The sequence below is a fragment of the Dasypus novemcinctus genome, chromosome 20 (assembly GCF_030445035.2).
Source record: "Dasypus novemcinctus isolate mDasNov1 chromosome 20, mDasNov1.1.hap2, whole genome shotgun sequence".
NCBI lineage: Eukaryota > Metazoa > Chordata > Mammalia > Cingulata > Dasypodidae > Dasypus > Dasypus novemcinctus.
Window position 1 is genome coordinate 34,700,865 of NC_080692.1, and position 7,481 is coordinate 34,708,345.

Consider the following 7,481-nt stretch of genomic DNA (forward strand, 5'->3'; position numbering starts at 1 on the left):
ACACAGTTATGAAGTGCTGTCCCCACGGAATTGGGGGGGGATGTCCTTCAGAAGATTAAATCCATTTCTGTGCACCTCACTTTAATGGAGGAGTGTCTAACAGAGGGGCTATTTTTAGGACTGTATGATATACAGAATGGTTCATGAACTGGCGATATTTAATCTGGAGATGAGGAGCCTTTGGAGGGTACATTATCATCACCATAGGTAAAATTTATTGTGTGCTTACTGTTTTAAGTGCTTCACTAGTGTAATATCGTTTAATACTCATAAAGTCCTTATGAGGTATCATCCCCATTATTTAACACTTGCAAAAACAAGGACAAAGGGGTTAAGTGCTGCTCAAGGTGACAGAGCTGACAGGTGATAAGGCTGGGAGCCAAACCTACGGGGGCTGCTTTAGGATCTTTTACCTATAACTCCCTATTTCCTCTCGATCTAGGGAGGCAGGTTCCAGAAGAGTTTCCTGAAAAACAGTAAATTATCTCGTGCTGGAGGGGTCCAAGCTCGGTGATACTCTGCTGGGACCGATGGGGAATTCTGTGTTAGGAATGAGGCTGGACTAGAAAAAGTTGAGGAGCCCTCCAACTTTAGGGTTCTGGAATTTTACTTGCCAAGTTGTGATTCTTAGTATTTGACTCTAACAACCAGGGAGGCCTCGGTTTTATTGCCCAGCTTTCTTCCTCTACCCGTCCAACCCAAACACTTCCTTTGCAAGTCAGGGGAAAATGAAAAAGCTCTTGGATATTTCGCCTTTCGGCAAGTGTTATTATTGGATGTTGTACACCGTCCCCTGGCCGGTAGTTGTATTTTCCAGAATTATTCTCTTCCACATAGCCTTACTTTAAAATGGAAGGTGTCATGCGAACAGAGCAAGTGCTATATTTAATGTCATGCCACTGTGGACACAGTGATAATGTAGAATCCTGTCTTTGCAAAGGTACTTGAACTTTATAAAAATCGGGAGGACGGATGGTATGGGCCAGAGCAGGAGTTGTGTACAGAGTCAGGGCGGGGGCCTGGGCTGGGTGGCGGGTGCTGTGTCCCTGCGGGATGGATGGGCCAGAAGGCAGCGCCGGGCAGCCCGGCCCCGCTGAGCGGTCCCATCGAAGCAGCCTGTCCTCTGTGGCGCCCAAGGTGGGACCTGTCCCCAGCTCCCCCATCCATATCCGCCTGGGCCCGAGCCCTGGGAAAGTGGCTCTGGCTCCTCATCTTTTCTACTGTGTGTTAATTAACAATTGAATTGAAACATGGAAAACTCACGGAACTCGGGCGGAGAACCACAGAACTCAGGCAGAGAGCCCTGGCTCTGTCACTTCCTCTCTGGCATCTCAGTTTCCTAGCCTGTAAAATGAGCTCATCTCACGTAGCAGTGGAATTCAAATGAAATCACAAGTGAAAAGTGGGAGAAAAAAAATCTGTGTGTCTGCCTCTCAAATATGCCCCAAATACTATGCAATTAGTTTTTCGACAGAAGCTACCATTTGTTTTTTAAGGACCAAAATTCTCGTCTGTTATTCTTTGAGAATGGTTGTATAAAAAGAACCCCATGATCTGTATTACTCAGCAAAATCAGAAGGTTTACTGGATGAACTTCCGGGCACGAGGTTAGTCACCTGAGTCCTAAGCCCCTGAACTCCACGGACACGTGGGAAGCAGGATGGGGGTCCCAGGGAGCATCTGACAGCTCCCCGGAGAGGGGTGGGGCAGGACCCAGGAGAGCTGGGAGAAGGTGGGGGGCGGGGCAGGACCCAGGAGAGCTGGGAGAGCATGGGGGGCGGGGGCAGGACCCAGGAGAGCTGGGAGAAGGTGGGGGGCAGGGCAGGACCCAGGAGAGCTGGGAGAAGGTGGGGGGTGGGGCAGGACCCAGGAGAGCTGGGAGAAGGTGGGGGGTGGGGCAGGACCCAGGAGAGCTGGGAGAGCATGGGGGGCGGGGGCAGGACCCAGGAGAGCTGGGAGAAGGTGGGGGGCAGGGCAGGACCCAGGAGACCTGGGAGAAGGTGGGGGGCGGGGCAGACAGGAAGAGAGGTTGTGAAAGCTGACACCTGGCCAAATAACGAAGAGAAAAGCAGGGTAAGGTGAAGTCAAACTTAAATGAACTTTAAGTCCGACATAGGGACTGAAGGGTCAGAAACTCAGGAAACCACCAAGTAACAATCCCCGAGCCTCCTGAACTGTGCAAAATTAGGCGGAGAAGTAGGACCTCGCCACAGAGCCTTCCTCAGAGTTCCTACAGGGGCCCTGGGAGGGGCTTCAGGAAAGAGGGGGGCAAAGGGAGCAGCAGCCACGCCAAGGCTCAGAACCTGGGGTGACAGAAGCTGTTTATTTTGGCTGTGGAGCCTTGCCCCTGCTACACCTCACCCCCTGTGCCTTCAAGGGCGCGGGCTGGGTCTTCTGCTCCTTCCTGCAAATGACACACCAAATGGGCACCTGTATTTTTCCAAGATCACTGGGTTAGTCTGTGGGGTTTTGTTTTGCATTAAAAAAAAAAATTTAAAGACACTTTAGGAAGTGGCTGTGGCTCAAGCAATTAAGCTCCCGTTTACCATATGGAGGACCTGGGTTCAATCCCCGGGCCCTCCTGGTAAAAAAGAAACAAGCTGTCCCAGACTTGCGCAGAGAGGCAAAGTGATGCACCAAAAAAATGATGATGCAACCAGATTTTAAAAAATAGTTTTAAATTACGTAGATGATACAGTGAAAATATAGGGGATTCCCATACACGCCACGTGCTCCCCCCTCCTACACTTTTTCTCATTAACAACCTCTGTCAGTATAGTGGTACATTTGTTAACAATCGATGAACACATACTGAAGCTTTGCTACTAACTGGGGTCAATAGTTTACATTATAGTTTACACCTTCAACCGCACATTTTTATAGGTTTTGACAAAATGTATAACGGCCTCTGTCCGTCATTGCAATGTCATTCAGAACAGTTCCAATTACATTTATTTATTTATTTATTTATTTTAAAGATTTATTTTATTTATTTCCCCCCCAGTTGTCTGTTCTCTGTGTCCATTTGCTGTGTCTTCTTCTTTGTCTGCTTCTGTTGTCAGCGGCACCAGGAATCTGTGTTTCTTTTTGTTGCGTCATCTTGTTGTGTCAGCTCTCCACGTGCACAGCGCCATTCCTGGGCAGGCTGCACATTCTTTCGCGCTGGGCAGCTCTCCTTATGGGGCGCACTCCTTGCGCGTGGGGCTCCCCTATGTGGGGGACACCCCTGTGTGGCACGGCACTCCTTGCGCGCATCAGCACTGCGCGTGGGCCAGCTCCACACGGGTCAAGGAGGTCCGGGGTTTGAACCGTGGACCTCCCATGTGGTAGACGGACACTCTATCCACTGGGCCAAGTCTGCTTCCCTGCATTTATTTTTAAGAGAAAACTAGAGAACAGAAAGAAAAATGGTTCTTCATCCATTCTGCATAAAGGATCAGTAGAGAGGTTTCATGCTCCCCAAATATCTTTCCCACTGGACTGTGAGAGTCTCTGAAATTCCTGGTACGTGTGCGTGGTATCTGGTGGTGGCTGTGTGTGTATGTGCACACCCAAACACACACACATCGCCCCAGGTACACATAGTGCAGATGGAGCTGTAGGTACAGAGTCGCTAAGCAGAGCCTCTCAATCACTTTCATCCTCTGGGACACTTAGAAAACGATGAAGACATTTTAAGGCCCCACGGGGCAAATGGATGCTACAGCTCATTGCCAGGCGGGACCTGCCTTGGGATGCAGCCACCTGAGGTTCTGCCGGCTGCCCCAGGGCCCGGGAATCAGCATTTCCCCACCCTGGTCACCCTCTCTCCTGTCCGCTCTGTCAGCCCTTGGCTCATTCGAGTCAGAGCTCTTAGTGAACTACGCTGTTCCCACTCACCTCAGAGCCAGGTTTCCCTCATGTCCTTCCCTGGAGGGGCCCCGCTCTCCCTCTGCTTCTCCCTGGAGTCCTCCCCCCACCCCTCCAGCTGGCTCCTTCTCAGCCCTCACTCCTCTGCTCCAGCATCTCTTCCTTAGCAAGCCCTTCCGGGACCCGTTGAGTCAGTGCTGGTTTCCCATATTCTTCTTCAAAGAATGAATCTTTTTCTTCAGCGTACTTATAATTAAAAATTGCTTTATTTTTATTGGTTGGTTTACCACCCCCCCTCCCCCCCGCCACTCTCCACTATTCTGGAAGTTTCAGGAAGACAGGAAATTTTTTGTTTTTCCCGCCATTGTATTTCTTTATTTTTTTTAATTTTTAATTTATTTTATTTTTTCTCTCTTTATTATTTTAAAATGTTACATTAAAAAAATATGAGGTCCTCATATACCCCCCAACCCCCTCACCCCACTCCTCCCACATCAACAACTGCTTTGTATTTCTGGTGCCTAGCAGAGTGCCTACACACATAGGAGGGTTCTTTCGGGGAGTAGGTCCCCCCTCCCAGTATTTTGTTTATTAGTGAGGATTATGGCTTCTTGCTCAGGGAACACAACTGTCAGATTTCCCTCTAAGCTGTTCTGGTATCTGCGATGCTAATTTGTCCTCTAATACATGGATAAATTTCAGCAGATCAATTGTCAGATTTCTTCCCCCCCATATAAGATCACTTAAATCCAGTGTGATAAAAGCTGCTCACAGGCCTGAGGCTTAGGGAAAAGAAAGGAAATTCTTCACTTCTTGTGCGGGCTGAGTATATTTCATCTCATCCACGTTGTATTTCCCTGAGGCTTTTCTTGTCAAGCCTGGCAAAGTGCAGTCTCCCAGGAGTCTGACACAAGAACAAATTTTAAATATGAAAAGAGGAAAGCAGCCCCCAAAGCAAAACTTCAAGATGCATTTTAGATTGATCAGTTGCATAGCTTTTTTCCCAAGTGCATGACTTTTCTTAGCCTGATCTGAACCAAAATGGATGAACAAGGACTCTTCAAATTTTATAAACCAAACTGGAAATAACTGGCATTACCAGCAAACGGGCTTGGAAAGGTTTTACCTTCCTGAATTTCAAGGCAGTAAGCTGCTTCTGGCAACGTTTTTCTCTAGGAAAACCGGGTGAGCGTGTCCAGGAATATGCTGGTAGGAGAGGAAGAGGGTTAGTGTAGATGAGAAAGACGAGGGGTAGGGATGGGCCAAGCATTGTGAGGGACAGAATGGGACATGAAGAAGCAAATTGGGAGCTGAACCTTCCCAGGATCAGGACTGACTCATAAACTCTTCCACTGATTATACCAATCAAGCCAATCACTTCTGCCTTCCTGGGCCAAATTGGAAAAGCCTGGACCATCTTCACTGCAAATCAGACCAGATAAGAAACCTTTCCCTTCCAACCAAGCAGAGTCCCAAGCTCACACTATCTTAAGACTCTCATGGGGGTATTTGTTAAAATGCCAAGCCCCAGGGCCTCTCCTGGAGATCCTGAGTTAGTAGGTTTGGGTCAAGGTCAAGAATTTATATTTGTGGCGGCAGACTTGGCCCAGTGGTTAGGGTGTCCGTCTACCACATGGGAGGTCCGTGGTTCAAACCCTGGGCCTCCTTGACCCGTGTGGAGCTGGCCCACGTGCAGTGCTGAGACGCGCAAGGAGTGCTGTGCCATGTAGGGGAGCCCCACGTGCAAGGAGTGCGCCCCGTAAGGAGAGCCGCCCAGCACGAAAGAAAGTGCAGCCTGCCCAGCAATGGTGCCGCCCACATGGAGAGCTGACACAAGATGACACAACGAAAAGAAACACAGATTCCTGTGCTGCTGACAACAGAAGCGGGCAAAGAAGAAGATGCAAATAGACACAGAGAACAGACAACCGGGGTGGGGGGAGAAGGGGAGAGAAATAAATAAATAAATAAATAAATCTTAAAAAAAAAAGCATTTATATTTATAACAAATATCCCAGCTAATTCTTCTGGCTAGGCAGGTTTGGGAACCAGCACTGGGCAGTGAGCCATGTGTATCCTTCTTGTGGGGATTTTGCTGACCTACTAGTCTTCCAGGCAAGCGTCAGCAGCTGCCTTCCCAATCTTTGATGCCAAATCCATAGGAAGAATCTTTTTTTTTTTAAAGACTTATTTTTATTTATTTCTCTCCCCTTCCCCCCCGCCCCAGTTGTCTGCTCTCTGTGTCCATTCACTGTGTGTTCTTCTGTGTCCACTTGCATTCTTGTCATAGCCCCGGGAATCTGTTTCTTTTTTTAAATTGCATCATCTTGCTGCCTCAGCTCTCTGTGTGCTGCGCCATTCCTGGGCAGGCTACACTTTCTTTCGCGCTGGGCGGCTCTCCTTATGGGGCGCACTCCTTGTGCGTGGGGCTCCCCTATGCAGGGACACCCCTGTGTGGCAGGGCACTTCTTGTGTGCATCAGCACTGCGCATGGGCCAGCTCCACACGGGTCAAGGAGGCCCGGGGTTTGAACCTTAGACCTCCCATGTGGTAGACGGACGCCCTAACCACTGGGCCAAGTCGGCTTCCCCATAGGGAGAATCTTAGCATGTGTGCTTGGTTTAGTCATCTAACCATGCAGTGTGGTTCTGCAAACGGTGCTCAGGTTCCCCTCTCTATAGAATTCTCAATGGGAGACCCCCAGGGCTGAAGGTGGCACTGGGCAGGGAGGCAGCGGCAGCAGGAGAGTCCCTTCTAGGGGCGGGGAAGCCTTCTTCATTACCAGGCGTTCTTGGGGTCCTCTTCTTATTCTCCCTGTACGCTCTTATCTCCTCCCTTCTAAGCTGACTATTACCTCTCCAGGGGTTCTTAACCTTTTCTTGTTCCATGGACACCTTTGCCAGTCAGGTGAAAACCATGAACCCCTTCTCAGGATGTAGCAGCAGATAGTTTTATGATACTCAAAATCGGAGGTCAGAGAAAATAAAGATAAGAAGTTGATTTTTTCCAATTCAAGCTCATGGACCCCTGAAATCTTTCCACGGACCCCTTGGGTTAAGAACCCATGCACTCTCTCTCTTTGTCTCTATTGGAACCCCAGACCCTATGTCCATCTCCCTGTGGGTATCTCCACTTAGGTGTCCCATGGTGCTTCAAATTCCGCTCATTCAAAACTCTACTCATTTGCTGTCCTCTCCATCTCCAAATCTGTTTCTCCTCTTCACTCCTCCTCCTGGTCACCCCTTTTAGAAAGTGGAATCAGTGTCCATTAGGTACCCAAGCCAGGAGTCCGACTGCTCCCCCTTCCTCCTTCTTTTCAGATACATATCTCTTAAGGCAGTGGTTTGCAATGTTCACCGCAAAATAGAATCTCCCAGAAAGATTTTAAAACATACCCATGCCTGGGATCCACTACCTGAAATTCTGATTTAATTCATCTGAGTTGAGTCCAGGCCATAGGTAGCATTTAAAACTTCCCGGGTGATTCTAATGCACAAAAAGTTTCATTTCTCTTCCTCTCGCCCCCCCACTCCCCAGTTACAAAGTTTCACATGAGGCCAATCTGATCAGCAGAGCTTGGATTAGGACACAGAGAGTGAAGCAATCCCCTTGGTTTAAGGGAGGGCCAAAAA